Consider the following 23,459-nt stretch of genomic DNA (forward strand, 5'->3'; position numbering starts at 1 on the left):
CACTTCTACAGCCAGAGAGGGGTCTTATTTGGTGTCCTGTGTGAATTTAAGTATAATCCCTCTAATTCTCCTCTCTCTCTCTCTCTTTCGGGGGACCTGAGCCCCAGGGACCATGCCTCAGGACTACCATGCCTGATGACTCCTTGCTGTCCCCAGTCCACCTGGTCGTGCTGCCGCTCCAGTTTCAACTCTTCTGCCTGCGGCTATAGAACCCTGACCTGTTCACCGGACGTGATCCTTTGTCCCGGACCTGCTGATATCGACCCTCTCTCTACCGCACCTGCTGTTTTGACCTCAGAATGCTCAGCTATGAAAAGCCAACTCCTGAGGTAGTGACCTGTTGCACCCTCTACAACCACTGTGATTATCATTTGACCCTGCTGGTCATCTATGAACGTTTTAACATCAAAGGCATGGAATAATTAAAAATGTATATTTTGTCAGGCTGTATGTTTGAGATATGAGTAAGTGATTTGAGTCATGCTTCTTCAGTAGTGGAATAAAGACAATTAGCACTTGAATGTTGTAAAGAAATACTGGAGTGATGTAAGATTGTTAATAAAACAGTTCATAGACGCATGTGTTATCCTGCGTCAATGTTTATAGGCTGCAAGTACATTGAAATGAAGTTGTTTTCAAGTCGTTGAAACAACGACCTAAAAAATACATTAACTTTAACTTTCAACCAAAACCAAACGTAGATTGGACCTCGAGCATAGTCTTCTTTTCAACAACATTTTGCAAGGTGGGATACTGCCCAATGTCAAAACACAGTTTTAACGTGTCCAAATCAATAACCAATATGCAGAAATAGTTTGTGATAAATGGAAAACCTAAACATAACATGTACTATCGACACAAACATGTTCCACAATAGTAATCATAATACTTGTATTCATTTAAACAACCACCTTATTAACTGCACAAGCACCAAAAACACTGTTGTTTTGACAAGTGGCAATAAATCACTAATATCGATTAGGGGGGAAAATCAGATTGTACGTGCTGTTGAAACTAACACAACAAAAAAATACACATGGAAACGGGCGATATCTTTTACTTCACTGGTTAGAGGACAACCTGCATTTTGGAGTGATGCATTTAAATTTATGGGTCCCCAAAACGAAGAGAAACGCAACACTTATTTGTCATCACTCATATTGATATCACGTTGAAATCAATTGCGCGAGGGGGGAGATGAGGTTGCACGTCCTGTTAAAACTAACAGCTCAAAAACCACACGGAATCTGGGAATAATGTGTACATCACTGGTCAGAGGACAATTTGTAGGAAACAGCTAGCTACATTTAGAAGTGTTGCATTTTGATTCAAGTGGGTCGCCAACGTGGTAAGTGTAACACAACTCATTTCAGAGCCTGGATTTTCCCCCTGATGAGGCTAATATCCATATCACGCTGAAATCAATAGAACAGGGGGGAAACGGTTGGGGCGGCGCACAATTGGCCCAGCGTCGTCCAGGGTAGGGGAGGGAATGGCCAGCAGGGACGTAGCTCAGTTGGTAGAGCATGGCGTTTGCAACGCCAGGGTTGTGGGTTCGATTCCCACGGGGGCCAGTATGAAAAATACAAAAATAATGTATGCACTTACTAACTGTAAGTTGCTCTGGATAAGAGCGTCTGCTAAATGACTAAAAATGTAAAATGTAAATGGTTCTACATTGTGAAATTCATTAAAATAAACATTGTGACATTATTTAATTGATATCATGAAACAACTCCTTCATGTATGTACTTTCTGATGTTTAATCAGAGTTATTTTACCAGCGTATCTCTTGCACATTGATCACAGCTATCTTAGTCTCAATATAAAACTTTCCCACATTGATCACAGCTATAAGGTTTCTCTCTAGTGTGTGTTCTCAAATGTGCATCGCTCGACTAAAACTCTTCCCACATTGATCACAGCTATAAGGCTTCTCTCTAGTGTGCGTTCTCAAATGTACCATCAGGGTGCTTGATTTAGTAAAACTCTTCCCACATTGATCACAGCTATAAGGTTTCTCTCCTGTGTGTGTTCTCTGGTGTATAGTCAGACTGGTAGATGAAGTAAAACTCTTCCCACATTGATCACAGCTATAAGGTTTCTCTCCTGTGTGTATTCTCTGGTGTATAGTCAGATGGCTAGATGTAGTAAAACTCTTCCCACATTGATCACAGCTATAAGGTTTCTCTCCTGTGTGTGTTCTCTGGTGTATAGTCAGACTGGTAGATGTAGTAAAACTCTCCCCACATTGATCGCAGCTATAAGGTTTCTCTCCAGTGTGTGTTCTCAAATGTACCTTCAGGCAGCTTGCGTAAGTAAAACTCTTCCCACATTGATTACAGCTATACGGTTTCTCTCCTGTATGGATTCTCATATGTCTTTTAAGGTCTGTTGAAGAGTTGAATATCTTCCCACAGTCAGAGCAGCAGTGAGATTTCTTCCCTGTGGGTTTCCGCTGGTGTTTCTTGAGGTGTTCTGATCTGGAGGGACTCTTCTCTGCCTCCTCAGCTTCATGATGTTGTTGAGGCTCCCCAGAGGATCCACGATAGTCACGTCTCTCTTCTGTGTGAACGACAAAGTCAGACAGATGGTTAAAGGCCCACAACAGCAGAAATACTGTTTATTTGAGGTAAAAGGTGATGCCCAGAGCGTACCCATGAAGCTGTACAACAATTGACATCTGAATATTAAATTATTTGACAATTGTCTTAAGACAGTCAAGTGAGCAATAATAGTAATATCCTGTCTTGTTTTCACATTAGTAGTAACATCGATGATTGTAGGCTAGAAATATGAATACACACAAAACATATGAACAAAATCATCCACTGTGAAAGTTGATACTTGCAGGCCCTTCATATGTAGGCTATGAGCAGCACTTCGTTAAATTGATCAAATCAGTTATTGTTTTCTTGATCAAACCGTGAGCAACACCTGTCAAACTCATTTCTCTCAAAACACAGGTATGTCGATTCCCACGGGACTAGTATTACCAGAGGACCTTGGAGTTCGCCAAAAAACAGTAGGTTATTCTGGCTTGAATTGTTCCTCTCCTGCCATGTAAAAATGACTGACATGGCAGATTCAGACGGGACTAAAATTACAGATGTGGTGTTTTGTGCTTGTGCATATAATTACATTCAGAACCGTGGACAGCGACAGTATCCAAAGCGGGAGAAAGTACATTTGTTATAAAATAATATTAGATTTTTTTAGTGTTGCATCATTTTTTTGTACATAATATAACCATATACAATTTATGTATCACATGTCTTAGAGCGATGGACTGTGCCATCTCCGTGGCCTCCACAAAGTCTTGTGCACCAGCTGTTCCGGGACGACTGTATGATCACTCTCTCCTTAGCCGATGTGAGTAAGACCTTTAACCCCTGTAAATCTAAGCCGTTGGGGGAGGGGGGCTAAACTGACATATGGAATTGTTTTAAGATGGTCGTACTATGGATTACTTAAATTACTTAGATTGAAGCAAATTTGCGTCAATTGACTCCAAGGGGTTAAACAGGTTAATCTTCACAGACAGATTACCAGGACGCGTACTCAGAGCATGCACTGACAAGCTGGCAAGAGTCTTCACTGACATTTTAAAACGTCTCCCTGACCGCGTCTGTAATACCTACATGTTTCAAGCAGAGGCATTAATATGGAGTTGGTCCCCCTTTTGCTGCTATAACAGCCTCCACTCTTCTGGGAAGGCTTTCCACTAGATGTTGGAACATTGCTGCGAGGGACTTGCTTCCATTCAGCCACAAGAGCTTTAGTGAGGTCGGGCACTGACGTTGGGCGATTAGGCCTGGCTCGCAGTCGGCCTTCCAATTCATCCCAAAGGTGTTCGATGGGGTTGAGGTCAGGGCTCTGTGCAGGCAAGTCAAGTTCTTCCACACCCGATCTCGACAAACCATTTCTGTTTGGACTTCGCTTTACGCACAGGGGCATTGTCATGCTGAAACAGGAAAGGGCCTTCCCCAAACTGCTGCCACAAAGTTGGAAGCACAGAATCGTCCAGAATGTCACTGTATGCTGTAGCGTTAAGATTTCCCTTCACTGGAACTAAGGGGACCGAACCATGAATAACAGCCCCAGGCCATTATTCCTCCTCCACCAAACATTACAGTTGGCACTATGCATTGGGGCAAGTAGTGTTCTCCGGGCGTCCGCTAAACCCAGATTCGTCCGTCGGATTGATCACTCCAGAGAACGCCTTTCTACTGCTCCAGAGTCCAATGGCAGCGAAGCTTTACGCCACTCCAGCCGACACTGGAGAGGAAGTGATCTGGGGCTTGTGTGCGGCTGCTCAGCCATGGAAACCCATTTCATGAAGCTCCCGACTAACAGTTATTCTGCTGACGTTGCTTCCAGAGGCAGTTTGGAATGCGCTTCAGCACTCGGCGAGCCAGTTCTGTGAGCTTGTGTGGCCTACCACTTGGCGGTTCAGCCGTTGTTGCTCCTAGACATTTCCACTTCACAATAACAGCACTTACAGTTGACCGGGGCAGCTCTGGCAGGGCAGAAATTTGACGAACTGACTTGTTGGAAAGGTGGCATCCTATGACGGTGCTACGTTTAAAGTCACTGAGCGCTTCAGTAAGGCCATTCTACTGCCAACGTTTGTCTATAAAATTGCATGGCTGTGTGCTCGATTTTATACACCTGTCAGCAACGGTTGTGGCTGAAACAGCTGAATCGACTAATTTGAAGGGGTGTCCACATACTTTTGTATATATAGTGTATTTGCGACTGCTTGACTAAAAATCTCAGTCTAAAAAAATCTCTGTCGACAAAAGAGCCTATCGACCAAACAATCGACCAGTCGACTAGGGTCAGCCCAATAAAAATGAAAATAAATTTGCAGAATATTATACAATGACTTATCAACAGCTCCAACAATTTGACCCCCACAGGAAAGCCTCAATGGCAGATATAGAAAGACCCATAAACTGGATAGCCATTGATTCTCGAAGAATATAACTTTTAAATGCCTCAAATGTTTCAACTGTCTTACCCCATCAGAAACCAAAACATAAGCTCATATAACGCCACTGGTTGTAAACAAACACTGTATAGTCTCAAATTTGGTTAAAACTATGATTTTGACCTTATGGACGGCCAGTCCATGTATTCATAGTGTAGTGAATTCCAGGGGTAGCCCTGAGCTGGACTCAAACCTGGGTCCAGAGACTGTCAAGCCAACACCTTATAACTGTTATACCAAGATGTCTGAACTTCTTGATGAGGTCGCTAGGTTTTGGGTTAAGGTTGCTACAATAGCTTTCTCTATGAATTTGAGAGTGGTTACATTTCTCCAGCCCCCATCTCAGCTGTTTACCAACTGGGCAGCCATTTTGTTGCTGTTTAAAACCTAGGTTGCCCCTTTAAAAAAAGCCACACAAAATCAACCAATCTGCAGTTCAAACAATAACAAAGCTGTCATTCTGCCACTGTTTTGGTAATAAGATGATGGATGGGACTGGAGAAATGTAACTACTCTCAAAATCATAGACAGACCTATGGATGCAAGGACTGACCATCCATGACATCAATATTATAGTTTTAACCATGTTGAGGCGATACAGTGTTGGTTCACATTGTTTCTAAACATTGGAGTAAAAAAAGCTTATTTTGGGATCTGATGGGGGTACGACAGTTGAACTAAGCTTATGAGGCATGTGTTATATTCTTCAAGCAATGGATTAAATAATTTAAAAGTCCAAATATGGATGTAGCAACTGCAGATTTCCCCTTTAACACCACACATCAGTTCAACAACTGCAGAGTTTGTGCCTCTGTTTTTAAGACAGTACTTACTAGTGTTAAGGGTTTCAAACATCTTACTGCTAAGTTCATCATTAGAACCATTGGATGCCTTAAGGTGCCTTTGGGAAACCGGAACCAGATATCCAGTTCCCTCCTCTTCTTCCTCCTCCTTTTTTCGATGTGACAGTCATAATCCTCTTCTTCCTTTCTTTCACTGTAACGTCTTTCTCTTCTTCTTTCACGGTAACAGCTTCACCCTCTACTTGTTTTTGTATTGTAACATCCTCCTCTTCCTCCTCCTCTTCCACTAGAGCTTCTTTCTCCGTCCAGCAGACCTCCTCTTCTTTAGCAGGAGGAGAGTAGCTTAGTGACCTCATGGTCGGGGATGTTAGCTAGCTAGGCTAGTGCTAACTTAACCAGCCAGCTAGCTGACCAATAACAACAACACCGTAAATATGAAATTAAATGGGATAACTAACTAGACGACAGAAGTGGGTTTAAAACACAGTGGCTAATATACACGAAAGCGTCTAAAGAGCTTTATTGGTTGGGCTATTTTGTCTAGCAAGCTACCGAGGTGTCTGACTAACTGTTGCTGCTGTTGAAAGAAGCGTCCCGTCCACTAGATTATACGTCACACTAGCAGCATAGCCTTAAAGTCCCACATCGCCATCTGCTGACTGGAGTGGGTAACGCAGTTTAGAGGAAAGCAAGGGTTAAGTGTGAAGGACATAAATGAAGTCACCTAGTCGGTGTAGATTTTATTTTGAGACAAAAAGTTAAAGGGTAGGAGGAAGCATGAGTTTTTACTCACCAGTGTAACAACACAATGTGGTTAAAGAAGGAGGGGGAGGTAGGGAGGGGGGGGGGGGGTGCAAAGGCACTTCACTCATTCCATGATATACAAACAACCTCCAATAGATGGCCCTGTAGCCTGGCAGCGCGCTCTGTCTTTGGGCCTACAGTCAGATTCATGGCCACTTCATCGCTTGACGACTTTTGACGCGAAAATGAGTGCTGCGAAAATGAGAAAAGTGGACTGAATGTCTTGTGATTTAAAAAAGTATGGACAGCAAAATACTTTTTTTTTACTAATATTGGACGTATGTCTGATATGTCAAGAAAGTGTTGCCGTTTTTAAGGAATATAATCTCAATAGTCAATTTTCAAGCAAGCATGCTAAAGGTGTGTTAAAGCTGGAACATGTTGTCAAAGTGGTTGTAAAACTTGTTTACACGGGAAAGGAGGCTTAACCATCGTTAGTTCATTCAGCTGCTCAATGACACAGAGGCAGAGCACCAGGACTTGTTGTACCATTCAAATGTGCGCTGGCTAAAGCCTGGAAAAAGTATGTCGCCGTGTGTGGGAACTGAGAGGGGAGATAGGTATGTTCCTTGATACGGTTGGTGAAGCTACGTCATTCAAGGCCAAACTTAATGTTGTTCTCCAGGACCTGTCTGTGAAAAATGTTTTCACAAAAAACAAGGGTAGAGATGTTACAAGGGTAGAATTGTTCTGCAATGTACACCTACAGGACACTAGTAGTTGCGTGTCAATGTGAAAAAAATAATAAAGGCTTCACATGTTTTGTCACGTATATAACTTAGTATGTGGCCCTTCCTTGGTTTCAAGTTTTCTTGGCCCTTGAGCCACCCCTGATCTAGAGTTCGTATGAGAGCCCGTTGGGAATTTAAAAAAAATAAAATAATAATAATAACATTAATAAGAAATAAGGAAAAAATATATATGTATATACAGTGAGGGAAAACAAGTATTTGATCCCCTGCTGATTTTGTACGTTTGCCCACTGACAAAGAAATGATCAGTCTATAATTTTAATGGTAGGCTTATTTGAACAGTGAGAGACAGAATAACAACAACAAAAATCCAGAAAGACGCATGTCAAAAATGTTATGAATTGATTTGCATTTTAATGAGGGAAATAAGTATTTGACCCCTCTGCAAAACATGACTTAGTACTTGGTGGCAAAAACCCTTGTTGGCAATCACAGAGGTCAGACGTTTCTTGTAGTTGGCCACCAGGTTTGCACACATCTCAGGAGGGATTTTGTCCCACTCCTCTTTGCAGATCTTCTCCAAGTCATTAAGGTTTCGAGGCTGACGTTTGGCAACTCGAACATTCAGCTCCCTCCACAGATTTTCTATGGGATTAAGGTCTGGACACTGGCTAGGCCACTCCAGGAACTTAATGTGCTTCTTCTTGAGCCACTCCTTTGTTGCCTTGGCCGTGTATTTTGGGTCATTGTCATGCTGGAATACCCATCCACGACCCATGTTCAATGCCCTGGCTGAGGGAAGGAGGTTCTCACCCAAGATTTGACGGTACATGGCCCCCGTCCATCGTCCCTTTGATACGGTGAAGTTGTCCTGTCCCCTTAGCAGTCCTTCACGGCTTAGTGTGTTACCAATTGTTTTCTTGTTGACTATGGTCCCAGCTGCCTTGAGATCATTGACAAGATCCTCCCGTGTAGTTCTGGGCTGATTCCTCACCGTTCTCATGATCATTGCAACTCCACGAGGTGAGATCTTGCATGGAGCCCCAGGCCGAGGGAGATTGACAGTTATTTTGTGTTTCTTCCATTTGCGAATAATCGCACCAACTGTTGTCACCTTCTCACCAAGCTGCTTGGCGATGGTCTTGTAGCCCATTCCAGCCTTGTGTAGGTCTACAATCTTGCCCCTGACATCCTTGGAGAGCTCTTTGGTCTTGGCCATGGTGGAGAGTTTGGAATCGGATTGATTGATTGCTTCTGTGGACAGGTGTCTTTTATACAGGTAACAAACTGAGATTAGGAGCACCCCCTTTAAGAGTGTGCTCCTAATCTCAGCTCGTTACCTGTATAAAAGACACCTGGGAGCAAGAAATCTTTCTGACTGAGAGGGGATCAATAATTATTTCCCTCATTAAAATGCAAATCACGTTTGAATGATAAATAGTTTCCCAAATCAGAAAACCCTCAGGGCCTTTTTCTTCATACATTTTGAATTGTGTAGACATTTTTTATCTTAATAAAATAGATTTGACAAACTGACATTCAATCAGTGTAGTAAAATAATAATACAACTTAGATATTTCAATGGTTGTATGCATTTTGTTGCCAATATATAGTTTTACATCAGTCCAGAACACCTTACTATGTGAGGTAGCTCAGCTGGTAGAGCACGGCGCTTGTAACGCCAGGGTAGTGGGTTCGATCCCCGGGACCACCCATACACAAAAATGTATGCACACATGACTGTAAGTCGCTTTGGATAAAAGCGTCTGCTAAATGGCATATTATTATAATATTTACAATTACAAAATAGGTGTTCAATAGATTCAGTTTCTAGTTCACAAAAACTGCATTCACTGGTAACATCAGGTACAGTGCATTCGGAAAGTATTCAGACCCCTTGACTTTTTCCAAATTTTGTTACATTACAGCCTTATTCTAAAATTGATTAAATAGTTATTTTCCTCAATCTACACACAATATCCCATAATGATAAAGCAAAAACAGGTTTTTAGAAATTGTAAATTTATTAAAAATAAAAAACGGAAATATCACATGTATATAGTATTCAGACCGTTTACTCAGTACTTTGTTGAAGCACATTTGGCAGCGATTACAGCCTCTACCATCCGTTCTATTGGCCAACTTGCAAACTGGAGAATAAACTGGACGATCTCCGTTTCCGAGACAATCCTAACAAATGGGACATTAAAAACGGTAATATCTGATGTTTCACCGATTCGTGGCTGGGTTTTCCGTGCATCGGCAGAACAGAACAGCTACGTAAGACGAGGGGTGTAACAGCTGGTGTCGCGATGTCTAATATTAAGGAAGTCTCGAGGTTTTTACTCGCCTGAGGTAGAATACCTCATGATAAAGCTGTAGACCCACTATCTACCAAGAGAGTTTACATCTATATTTTTCGTAGCCGTCCATTTACCACCACAAACTGATGCTGGCACTAAGACCGCACTCAACGAGCTGTAGAAGGCCATAAGCAAACAAACAAAAAATGCTCATCCAGAAGCGGCGCTCCTATTGGCCACTACACTACAGGACTGTTTTGCTAAAAAAGACTGGAATATGTTTCTGGATTCAACCAATGGCATGCTTAGTCCCCTCCTGTACTCCCTGTTCACCCCATGCTACGTTATACAGCTGCACCATCGAGAGCATCCTGACTGGTTGCATCACCGCCTGGAATGGCAACTGCTTGGCCTCCGACCGCAAGGCACTACAGAGGGTAGTGCGTACGGCCCAGTACATCACTGGGGCCAAGCTCCCTGCCATCCAGGACCTCTATACCAGGCGGTGTCAGAGGAAGGCCCAAAAAATTGTCAAAGACTCCAGCCACCCTAGTCATAGACTGTTCTCTCTGCTACCGCACGGCAAGCGGTACCGGAGCGCCAAGTCTAGGTCCAAAAGGCTCCTTAACAGCTTCTACCCCTAAGCCATAAGACTGCTGAACAATTAATACAATGGCCACTCGGACTGTTTACATTGACACCCCCCCCCCCCCCCATTTGTTTTTACACTGCTGCTACTCGCTGTTTATCATCTATGCATAGTCACTTTACCCCTACCTACATGTACAAATGACCTTGACTAATCTGTACCCCGGTACATTGACTCGGTACCGGTACCCCCTGTATATAGCCTCGTTATTACCTGGACTAACCTGTACCCCAGCCCATTGACTCGGTACCGGTACCCCCTGTATATAGCCTCGTTATTACCTGGACTAACCTGTACCCCAGCCCATTGACTCGGTACCGGTACCCCCTGTATATAGCCTCGTTATTACCTGGACTAACCTGTACCCCAGCCCATTACCTCGGTACCGGTACCCCCTGTATATAGCCTCGTTATTACCTGGACTAACCTGTACCCCAGCACATTACCTCGGTACCGGTACCCCCTGTATATAGCCTCGTTATTACCTGGACTAACCTGTACCCCCAGCCCATTGACTCGGTACCGGTACCCCCTGTATATAGCCCCCAGCCCATTGACTCGGTACCGGTACCCCCTGTATATAGCCTTGTTATTGTTGCCTTTAATTAAATGTTTTACTTTAGTTTATTTAGTAAATATTTCCTTAACTCTATTTCTTGAACTGCATTGTTGGTCAATTCCGGGAGAGGGGGGAGATGAGGTTGCACGGAATCTGGGAATAATGTGTACATCACTGGTCAGAGGACAATTTGTAGAAAACAGCTAGATACATTTAGAAGTGTTGCATTTTGATTCAAGAGGGGCGCGTATCCGCAGCAGGTCTCCAAGGTGAACAGCCTCTGGCATGTTAGAACAACGTAGGTTAAGGGAAGTCGGCAAGTCAGATCCGTAACTTCGGGATAAGGATTGGCTCTAAGGGCTGGGTCGGTGATTGGCTCTAAGGGCTGGGTCGGTGATTGGCTCTAAGGGCTGGGTCGGTGATTGGCTCTAAGGGCTGGGTCGGTGATTGGCTCTAAGGGCTGGGTCGGTGATTGGCTCTAAGGGATTGGCTCTAAGGGCTGGGTCGGTGATTGGCTCTAAGGATTGTCTCTAAGGGCTGGGTCGGTGATTGGCTCTAAGGGCTGGGTCGGTGATTGGCTCTAAGGGCTGGGTCGGTGATTGGACTCTAAGGGCTGGGTCGGTGATTGGCTCTAAGGGCTGGGTCGGTGATTGGCTCTAAGGGCTGGGTCGGTGATTGGCTCTAAGGGCTGGGTCGGTGATTGGCTCTAAGGGCTGGGTCGGTGATTGGCTCTAAGGGCTGGGTCGGTGATTGGCTCTAAGGGCTGGGTCGGTGATTGGCTCTAAGGGCTGGGTCGGTCGGGGCTGGGGTGCGAAGCGGGGCGGGGCGGTAAGTGTAACACAACACTTTTTTTTTGTTAATTACTTTTTGTTAATCACATAAATAGTACTCTTTCAATTCAGAGCCTGGATTTTCCCCCTGATGAGGTTAATAACCATATCACTCTGAAAACAGGGGGCAAACATTTAAGGGTCAACATTATGACATTATTAATTTAAATACTCTACAATGTTAAAACATTCTACATTGTGACATTATTTCATTGATATCATGGAACAACTCCTTCATGTATGAATTGTCTGATGTTTAACCAGAGATCTTTTATCAGAGTATCTCTTGTCACATTGATCACAGCTATGAGGTTTCTCTCCTGTGTGTGTTCTCTGGTGTGATTTTAAACTTCCTGATGAAGCAAAACTATTTCCACAGTCAGGGCAGTGGTAAGGTTTCTCTCCTGTGTGTGTTCTCTGGCGTATAGTAGAACAGCTAGATGTAACAAAACCCTTCCCACATTGATACCAGCTATATACGTTCTCTACAGTGTGAATTCTCTGGTGTGTTTTTAGAGAATCTGACCGTGAGAAACTTTTCCTACAGACAGAGCAGTGGTAAGGCTTCTCTCCTGTATGCGTTCTGCTATGTACTATCACGCTGCTTGAATGACTAAAACTCTTCCCACATTGAGTACAGCTATAAGGTTTCTCTCCTGTATGGATTCTCTTATGTACCATCAGGGAGCCTGAATGACTAAAACTCTTCCCACATTGAGTACAGCTATAAGGTTTCTCTCCTGTGTGTGTTCTCTGGTGTGATTTTAAATGTCCTGACATAACAAAACTCTTCCCACAGTCAGAGCAGCTATAAGGTTTCTCTCCTGTATGGATTCTCTGATGTATTTTAAGGGTTGCTAAAGAGTTGCATCTCCTCCCACAATCAGAGCAGCTGTGAGATTTCGCGACAGTGTGTATTCTCAGGTGTAATATCAGTGCTTTTGAGTGAACAAAACTCTTCCCACATTGAGTACAGCTATAAGATTTCTCTCCTGTGTGTGTTTTCCGGTGTGATTTGAAATATCCTGAGATAACTGATCTCTTTCCACAGTCAGAGCAGTGGTGAGCTTTCTTCCCTGTGGGTCTCCGCTGGTCTTTGAGATGTTCTGATGTGGAGAGACTCTTTCCACAGTCAGAGCAGCGGTGAGCTTTCTTCCCTGTGGGTCTCTGCTGGTGTTTGAGATGTTCTGATGTGGACAGACTCTTCTCTGCCACGTCAGCTTCATGATGTTGTTGAGGCTCCCCAGAGGATCCACGATAGTCACGTCTCTCTCCTGTGTGAACAACAAAGTCAGACAGATGGTTAACCTCTTAAGGATCTGACCCTTTTTTTCAATTTTTCACCTAAAATGACCCAAATCGAACTGCCTGTAGCTCAGGACCTGAAGCAAGGATATGCATATTCCTGATACCATTTGAAAGGAAACACTTTGAAGTTTGTGGAAATTGTAAATAAATGTAGGAGAATATAACACATTAGATCTGGTAAAAGATAATACAAATGTTATGTTACATCTATTATGTTTTTGTTCCATCATCTTTGAAATGCAAGAGAAAGGCCACAATATAATATTGCAGTTTAGGCGCAATTTAGATCTTGGCCACTAGATGGCAGCAGTGTGTGTGCAAAGCTTCAGATTGATCCAGTGAAGCATTGCTATACTGCACTATTTTGTATCAAGTCTGCCCAAATGTGCCGAATTGGTCAATTGATACATTTTCAAATACATAACTATAGACTAACTAACATTGTAGTCCAGGTGGCCATTTGATTAATTGTTCAGCAGTCTTATGGCTTGGGGGTAGAAACTGTTAAGGAGCCTTTTGGTCCTAGACTTGTCGCTCCGGTACCGCCTGCCATGCGTTAGCAGAGAGAACAGTCTATAACTTGGGTGAACAGAGTCCTTGACAATTTTTTTGGGCCTTCCTCTGGACCTCTGACACCGCCTAGTATGTAGGTCCTGGATGGCAGGAAGCTTGGCCCCAGTGATGTACTGGGCCGTACGCACTACCCTGTGTAGCTCCTTACGGTCAGATGCAGAGCAGTTGCCATACCAGGCGGTGATGCAACCGGCCAGGATGCTCTCGATGGTGCAGCGGTAAAACTTTTTGAGGATCTGGGGACCCATGCCAAATCTTTTTCAGTCTCCTGAGGGGGAAAAGGTGTTATCGTGCCCTCTTCACGGCTGTCTTGGTGTGTTTGAACCATGATAGTTCGTTGGTGATGTGGACACCAAGGAACTTGAAACTCTCGACCCGCTCCACTACAGCCCCGCCGATGTTAATCGGGGCCTGTTCGGCCCGTCTTTTCCTGTAGTACACGATCAGATCCTTTGTCTTACTCACATTGAGGGAGAAGTTATGGTCCTGGCACCACACTGCCAGGTCTCTGACCTCCTCCATATAGGCTGTCTCATCATTGTCGGTGATCAGGCATTCCACTGTTGTGTCGTCAGCAATTGGAGTGGGTCTAGGATTTCTGGGATGATGGTGTTGATGTGAGCCATGACCAGCCTTTGAAAGCACTTCATGGCTACCGACGTGAGTGCTACGGGGCGGTAATCATTTAGGCAGGTTACCTTCGCTTCCTTTGGCACAGGGACTATGGTAGTCTGCTTGAAACATGTAGGTATTACAGACTCTGTCAGGGGAGAGGTTGAAAATGTCAGTGAAGACACCTGCCAGTTTGTCTGCGCATGCTTTGAGTACACGTCCTGGTAATCCGTCTGGCCCCGCGGCTTTGTGAATGTTGACCCGTTTAAAGGTCTTGCTTACATCGGCTACTGAGAGCGTGATCACACAGTCGTCCGGAACAGCTGGTGCTCTCATGCATGCTTCAGTGTTGCTTGCCTTGAAGCGAGCATAGAAGTAATTTAGCTCGTCTGGTAGGCTCGCATCACTGGGCAGCTCGCGGCTGGGCTTCCCTTTGTAGTTTGTAATAGTTTTCAAGCCCTGCCACATCCGACGAGCATCAGAGCCGGTGGATTAGGATTCAATCTTAATTCTGTATTGACTCTTTGCCTGTTTGATGGTTCGTCTGAGGGCGTTGGGGGATTTCTTATAAGCGTCCGGATTAGTGTCCCGCTCCTTGAAAGCGGCAGCTCTAGCCTTTAGATCGGTGCAGATGTTGCCTGTAATCCATGGCTTCTGGTTGGGATATGTACGGACAGTCACTGTGGGGACAACGTCGTCGATGCACTTATTGATGTAGCCGGTGACTGAGGTGGTATACTCCTCAACGCCATTGGATGAATCCCGGAACATATTCCAGTCTGTGCTGCAAAACAGTCCTACCAGCGTAACTGAGGGAGAGAGAGCCTACTTTTTCATGGTTGGTTGATCAATAGGACTGTAAAGTTCCCAAATGTAAGAGGGCTCCCGTGGCATTTACATATTTGCAGAAATCCATTCAGGTGTATTTTTTGTGGCTTTTATCAAATGCGTTCTAATGATCTAAAGTTGCGCTGTTGCAACTGCCTGTAAACACACAGTCCAGTTCAAAGTGAATGATGGCAGGCCCATGTGGCAAATGGTTTGTTTGTATAAAGGCCTACTGTAGCTCTGATTGGCTATGGCGCACCGGTCTGTGTAGACTCCGGTCCTGGACGAGACAGATGTTTTTATTATTATTTCTTTACTGCAGTGTCTATTAATTGTCTAAACGCACGGCCGCTTTCCCACTCTATACTGCTATAGAATTTTCACAAATGCCTTAGTATACGTAATTCCCAAACATTCTAACAATTTATGAATACATGAAAATGACCTAAGAGCTCGCTTGTCAGAAAATGTTTCTAAAAGTGTCATATTCTTCCTGGGGGAGTGTATGAACAGATATGAATAGGATTCCATGTTGCTAAAATGCTGTCAGTTCCACTTTAAAGGAGTGATCCAGGATTGGTTCATCCATTTTAGTTTTAAACCAATGCTATACTGTATATCTCTCTATTAATAAAGAGGACAATGTGTGACGTTGGGATCACGGTTCTAAATGATTTGAAACAAAAGTAAAAAACACATTTCATGCAGTTACACATGTGAATTTACAGGGACAAAAGATTATATACACTGAGTGTACAAAACATTATGAACACCTGCTCTTTCCATGACAGACTGTCCAGGTGAAAGATATTATCCTTATTGATGTCACTTGTTAAAATCACTTTAAATCAGTGTCGATGAAGAGGAGGAGACAGGTTAACCCCCTAGTGTTGATGTCTGCTGAAATCTAATTTTAAAAATATGTCTAAATTAGAGATATATTTTTTTTTGCATGGGCTGTGTCTCAATCCACCACATCAGCCGATCATCTGTCTTCAGAACATCTGTAGCGTCCGAACAGTTTGGGTTAACACTAATATGAACAGTTAACACTAATATGAACAGTTAACACTAATATGAACAGTTCACACTAATATGAACAGTTAACACTAATATGAACAGTTAACACTAATATGAACAGTTTGGTTCCAAAATCTAATAGGTAAGTGTGGAAAGGTAAGTCTCTCAAAAACATGTAGGACCCATAACTTCACCTAACAACAACATAGACCTACTGTAGGACCCATAACTACACCTAACAACATAGACCTACTGTAGGACCCATAACTTCACCTAACAATAACATAGACCTACTGTAGGACCCATAACTTCACCTAACAACAACATAGACCTACTGTAGGACACATAACTTCACCTAACAACAACATAGAGCTACTGTAGGACACTTAACTATACCAAACAACAACATAGACCTACTGTAGGACCCATAACTTCACCTAACAACAACATAGACCTACTGTAGGACCCATAACTTCACCTAACAATAACATAGACCTACTGTAGGACCCATAACTTCACCTAACAACAACATAGACCCACTGTAGGACACATAACTTCACCTAACAATAACATAGACCTACTGTAGGACCCATAACTTCACCTCACAATAACACAGACCTACTGTAGGGACCCATAACTTCCCAAAGATCCTCCTTTAAATCAAGCAGACAATAGCGTCGTCTAGGGTAGGGGAGGGAATGGCCGGCAGGGATGTAGCTCAGTTGATAGAGCATGGCGTTGCAACGCCAGGGTTGTGGGTTCGATTCCACGGGGGGCCAGTATAAAAAAATATGTAATCACTAACAGTAAGTCGCTTCTGGATAAGAGCGTCTGCTAAATGACTAAAATGTAAATGTAATTAAAAATTAAGACACAAATGACCAAAGAGGGAGCCAGAGATCAATATAGCCTAACCAGAATTTGAAAGAAAAAAACAGTTCCCAACCCCTCTCCTCCCGCTGCTCGAATGAAAGTAATCTGTTCTTTCGACCAATCGATTGCTAGAAATGTTTAAACGTGTATTTTTCCATATATAGACACACACTATGTGTTTTTAGTGAAATCAACTATATGCATTGAGCTTGTCTGATGCTTTAAGCTTACGGTTTGATGCCTTGATGGCGCCAGAGATCAGATCAACTGACACCATTCAACAATGCATTGAGCTTGTCTGATGCTTTAAGCTTACGGTTTGATGCCTTGATGGCGCCAGAGATCCAGATCAACTGACAACCATTCAACTATATGCATTGAGCTTGTCTGATGCTTTAAGCTTACGGTTTGATGCCTTGATGGCGCCAGAGATCCAGATCAACTGACAACCATTCAACTATATGCATTGAGCTTGTCTGATGCGTTAAGCTCACGGTTTGATGCCTTGATGGCGCCAGAGATCCAGATCAACTGACAACCATTCAACTATATGCATTGAGCTTGTCTGATGCGTTAAGCTCACGGTTTGATGCCTTGATGGCGCCAGAGATCCAGATCAACTGACAACCCTTCAACTATATGCATTGAGCTTGTCTGATGCGTTGCTCTACGGTTTGATGCCTTGACGGCGCCAGAGATCCAGATCAACTGACAACCATTCTTCTCCCGCTGCTGGCCTTCACAGACTCTGCCGTTATGCTCTTGTAGTTGCCGGTAAAAGGGGTACACCAGGGGGTCAAGTTATCCTGCCATTTCTACTGATCTGCGTGTGCCAGTTATGATTTTCATATGCACATTTTTTCGTGGAACAGTTTCCATTTCATTATGACAAAGTCTCAATATCTCAAAATTAATGTCATGAGGTTAATAAAAATTATATCTAAATGAAAACGATGCAAGTCTAAAAGTAACTTCTTGCCATTGCCAACTACAGTGGGGGAGAACAAGTATTTGATACACTGCCGATTTTTGCAGGTTTTCCACTTACAAAGCATGTAGAGGTCTGTCATTTTTTATCATAGGTACACATCAACTGTGAGAGATCGGAATCCAAAAAATCACATTGTATGATTTTTAAGTAATTAATTTGCATTGTTATGGCTTTATAGAGTGAACTATGAATGTCTTATCTCCCGCATTTGTTATGGTTTTTTAGTGTCCACTCCGACAATGAGAATGTTTAAAGACTGTAATAATAATATATTGAATGCATTAACAGAAGTTTCCGTAACCAAACATTGTAGATTAGAAATGGGAATGAATGGTAAATGTACTACTGGTGATATATGTATTGGGGGAATTGATAGACACTAACAATCCAAGGGGCAAACAATTCACACCATGAAGTTAGGAAACAATTAATGTGCACGAATTGGTGGGAGAGAGCGCCTTCTGGAGAGAGACGTGCCTTGAGCATCTTACGCCGGGTGGACACTACACGACTTTCAAAATCCTAACATGACTGAGCCTCTCACATTAAACAACCCGTCTTTCCTCAGTTTTTAAGTCTTGCCAGTGTAGTGGTGAGCGCACTAAACGATCTGGCACAGACGGGGTGTCACATACTCCAATATTCTCCACTTGGTGGTGAGGATTCTCCATACCACCACGCTGTCTGGTGAAAACAATGATGTGATGATGTGATTAGATTGTTAACATAGCTAGAACAAGCTGTGGTTCAAAAGCAGCCTCATAAACGTTTTCAAATCTAGACATTCATCCTTGCCCTACAGAGTGGAAATATCTACCAAACATGTTGAATTGAATAACATTGCTTGTAACTCGATTTTCACGCCGTCTTTGGTTAAAGGCACCAAACGCATCCTAGTAGTGATCGCTCCTGCTCGAGAGTCTGCACAACGCCATCATCTCGCTGGCTTCCCCTCTCTGGCGAGCTCTCATTGGCTGTTGCTGATCACCCGTTCTCAAAACTTGGTTGCACATCTCACACTAAAAAAGAGCATTGCAGATTTTTTTTTTTGGCAGATAAAATCAAAACATGCTTGAAAATATCGGGACACCGGGGACTGCTCGAAAGACGTGATCGGTAGCCTCAGATGGTGTCTCTGACCGTTAACATTAAACGAGTGTCGGTGACGGCGCACACCCCGAGTAGGCAAACGACATGGGGATTTTGTCTCGATCTCAAAATTGTCTGTTTGACAGCTAAAACCGGGGCCAAAATCATGTAATGCCCCTTCTTTGGACTGTACCATCCCCGCAGCCTCCGCAATGGATTAGACCACTGAGACAGGCGCGAATCAGACAGGTGTCTCTTGTGCCATAAAACAAATATATATTTGCGACTGCTCAACAAAAAAAATCTTGGTCGATCAACAGCCTATCGACCAAACAAATGTTTCAACTGTCTTACACCATCAGAAACCAAAATATAAGCTTTAGTATAACGCCACTGTTTGTAAACAAACACTCTATATCTACAAAACCAGGTTAAAACTGTGATTTTGACCTTATGGATGGCCAGTCCTTGTATTCGTAGTGTAGTGAATTCCAGGGGGGTAGCCCTGAGCCTGGACTCAACATTATAGTTTTGAGGCAGTGTTGGTTTACATGTGTTATATTCTTCAAGAATCAATGGATGTAGCAATTGCAGATTTCCCCTTTAACACCACACATCAGTTCAACAACTGCAGAGGTTGTGCCTCTGTTTTTAAGACAGTACTTACTAGTGTTAATCAGGGCCCGGTTTCTCAAAACCATCTTACTGCTAAGTTCATCATTAGAACCATTGGATGCCTTAAGATGCCTTTGGGAAACCGGAACCAGATATCCAGTTTCCTCCTCTTCTTCCTCCTCCATTTTCGATGTGACAGTCATCTCCTCCTCCTCTTCTTTCACTGTAACATCCTCCTCCTCTTTCACTCTGAACGAGTCTTCCTCTTCTTTCACTGTAAATCCCTCCTCCTCTTTCACTCTGAACGTCTTCCTCTTCTTTCACTGTAACGTCTTTCTTCTTCTTTCACGGTAACAGCTTCACCTCTACTTGTTTTTGTATTGTAACATCCTTCCCTCCTCCTCCTCTTTCACTAGAGCTTCTTTCTCCGTCCAGCAGACCTCCTCTTCTTTAGCAGGAGGAGAGTAGCTTAGTGACCTCATGGTCGGGGATGTTAGCTAGCTAGCTAGTGCTAACCCAACCAGCCAGCTAGCTGACCAATAAAACAACACCGTAAATATGAAATTAAATGGGATAACTAACTAGACGACAGAAGTGGGGTTGAAACACAGTGGCTAATATACACGAAAGCGTCTAAAGAGCTTTATTGGTTGGGCTATTTTGTCTAGCAAGCTACCGGGGGTGTCTGACTAACTGTTGCTGCTGTTGAAAGAAGCGTCCCGTCCACTAGATTATACGTCACACTAGCAGCATAGCCTTAAAAGTCCCACATCGCCATCTGCTGACTGGAGTGGGTAACGAAGTTGAGTAAAATGTAGATTTTATTTTCAGACAAAAAGTTAAAGGGGTAGGAATGTGTTTTTATCCAGCAATGTAACAACACAGTGTGGTTAAAGACTTAGGAACTTAGTTATAGTCACGATCTGGTTACCTATTAAGTTCAAACAGTTATGTTTTTGCGTTATTTCATATTTATTAACTTATTTCGGATATCTTCTAAACTACCCACAATGCACTATTTCTCAACGTCATATGGAGGATCTACTCTGTGCTACCGAGTTTGTATGCTAGCTCGGTAGCTAGCTCAACTTGGAAACGTTAGCCACACCTCATGTTTTTCATGCACTGTGTGGTTGTGTTATCTAGTGTGAACCTGTTACCACAATAGGCTCTGGTGCCTTCTTGCCGTGGGCTCAAAACCAAAGAGAAATCAGACCTGGCAGTGACATACTAGACCCTGGCAGTAAATCTAATACTCAGGTGCTTTAAGTCATGCATGAAAGGTCTGGGGGTGGTTCCGTGGTTATAAGTTACTGACCTAAAACTCACTAGTTTCTATAACTCTGGTCTTCCTAAACTCACTAGCTTCTAGAACTCTGGTCTTCCCTAAAACTCACTAGCTTCTAGAACTCTGGTCTTCTAAACTCACTAGCTTCTAGAACTCCTGGTCTTCCTAAAACTCACTAGCTTCTAGAACTCTGGTCTTCCCTAAAACTCTCACTAGCTTCTAGAACTCTTGTCTTCCTAAACTCACTAGCTTCTAGAACTCTCGTCCCCTTGGAACGAGCCCAAACAAAACTCATCTCCAATACAGAAAAAACGTGCAGTCAAAATAAATTGTGATCCATGACAACGCACTTCACAAAAGAAATCTTTTTGACGCCCACCCTTGAGACAATCAGCAACCAAGTTGTCTACCACGGACATGTCTGAGTTTCAAGAGGAAACTCCTGCAATATCCGTAGTAACTTTCCACCTCACTGCGGAGCTTCTCTCTTTTCAGGGTTCACTTCGATAGGCATGGTGTTGGATCGGAGCCGAGTCCCCAATGTCATACTCTAGTACATTTGGGTTGGCACATCTGAGAATGAACCCTGATATTCTACAAAGCAGTGCAACAATGTCAATATAATTGTACCCCAAAATGGTCAGTTCGTTGCATAAATTATGATTACAAATGTTGCATGAATTGTAAATATGAAATATCAAAACAGAATGATCACCCCTTTGTTAATATGTGGCAATAATTCACTTAATGGTGAGGCATTGAATAATAAAACATGTATATTTTGTCAGGCTGGATGTTTGAAATATGAGTAGGTTATTTGAGTCATGCTTCTTCAGTAGTGGAATAAAGACAAGTAGCACTTGAATGTTGTAAAGAAATACTGGAGTGATGTAAGATTGTTAATAAAACTGATTATAGACCAATTTATTATACTTGCGTCCATGTTTATAGGCTGCAAAGTAATCGTTGAAATTAAGTTGTTGTCAAGTTCGTTGAAAAAAACGACCTGAAAATACATATTTTCAACTAAAACCCGAAGTAAACTCAGCAACAAAAAAAAGTCCTCTCACTTGTCAACTGCGTTTATTTTCAGCAAACTTAACATGTAAATATTTGTATGAACATAACAAGATTCAACAACTTGAGACATAAACTGAACAAGTTCCACACACAAATAATGTGTCCCTGGGGGACAATGATCAAAATCAAAAAGTAACAGTCAGTATCTGGGTGTGGCCACCAGCTGCATTAAGTACTGCAGTGCATCTCCCTCCTCATGGACTGCACCAGATTTGCCAGTTCCCAGCGGAGATGTTACCCCACTCTTCCACCAAAGGCACATACAAGTTCCCGGACATTTCTGGGGGGAATTGCCTAGCCCTCACCCTCCGATCCAACAGGTCCCAGACGTGCTCAATGGGATTGAGATCCGGGTTCTTCACTGGCCGCCATGACAGAACACTGACATTCCTGTCTTGCACGGAAATCACGCACAGAATGAGCAGTATGGCTGGTGGCATTGTCATGTCAGGATGAGCCTGCAGGAAGGGTACCACATGAGGGAGGATGCCTCCTTGCAGCATGCATAAGGCACGTTCACGCAGATGAGCAGGGACCCTGGGCATATTTCTTTTGGTGTTTTCCAGAGTCAATAGAAAGGCCTCTTGTGTCCTAAGTTTTCATAACTGTGACCTTAATTGCCTACCATCTGTAAGTCTTAACGACCGTTCCACAGGTGCATGTTCATTAATTATTTATGGTTCATTGAACAAGCATGGGAAACAGTGTTTAAACCCTTTACAATGAAGATCTGTGAAGTTATTTTGGATTTCTACAAATTATCTTTGAAAGACAGGGTCCTGAAAAAGGGGACGTTTCTTTTTTTGCTGAGTTTATATTGGACATCAGGCATAGTCTTCTTTTCAATGTCTTTTCAATGACATTTTGCTACGTGGAAACCTCAATGTCAAAACACAGTTTTAACATGTCCAAATCAATAACCAATATGCAAAAACAGTTTGTGATATATTGAAAACCGAAACCTAAACTGTACTATCTACACAAATGTGCCACAATAATCATATTAAACAAGCACCTTATAAACTGCACAAGCACCAACAATAAGTCACTGATATCGATTATGGGGGAGATCAGGTTGTACCTGCTGTTGAAACTAACACAACTAAAAAACACATGGAAATGGGAGATAACTTTTACCTCACTGGTTTAGAGGACAACCTGCAGAAGACAGTCAGCTACATTTTGGAGGGATGCATTTACATTTATGGGTCGCTAAACAAAGGAACGTAACACTTATTTCATCGATATCATGTTGAAATCAATTGTAAGAGTGGGGGGAGATGAGGTTGCACGTCCTGTTAAACGAACTAGCTCAAACACCACATGGAATCTGGGAATAATGTGTACATCACTGGTTAGGAAGGACAATTTGTAGAAAACAGCTAGATTACATTTTGAAGGTTGAATTTGGATTTTCGCGGTGGCAACAAGGTAAGTGTAACACAACTTTTTTTTTTTCACTTTTTGTTAAATCACATGTATACCTCTTTCAATTCAGAGCCTGGATTTTTCCCAGAGGCTAATATCCATATCATGCTGAAATAAATTG

The 23,459-nt window shown here is 42.9% G+C and overlaps 1 long non-coding RNA gene across 1 annotated transcript; it reads right to left on the reverse strand.

Annotated features, from left to right (window-relative positions):
* Nucleotides 1-879: 879 nt before the first annotated feature.
* Nucleotides 880-23,110, reverse strand: LOC123484998. Its single transcript, XR_006658809.1, has 2 exons — nt 23,069-23,110; nt 880-1,080 (listed from the first exon to the last, which is right to left on the reverse strand). It is a non-coding gene; the product is annotated as an uncharacterized LOC123484998 (long non-coding RNA).
* Nucleotides 23,111-23,459: the final 349 nt, after the last annotated feature.

This window comes from Coregonus clupeaformis, unplaced genomic scaffold (genome assembly GCF_020615455.1).
Source record: "Coregonus clupeaformis isolate EN_2021a unplaced genomic scaffold, ASM2061545v1 scaf0530, whole genome shotgun sequence".
Classification (NCBI taxonomy): Eukaryota; Metazoa; Chordata; class Actinopteri; order Salmoniformes; family Salmonidae; genus Coregonus; species Coregonus clupeaformis.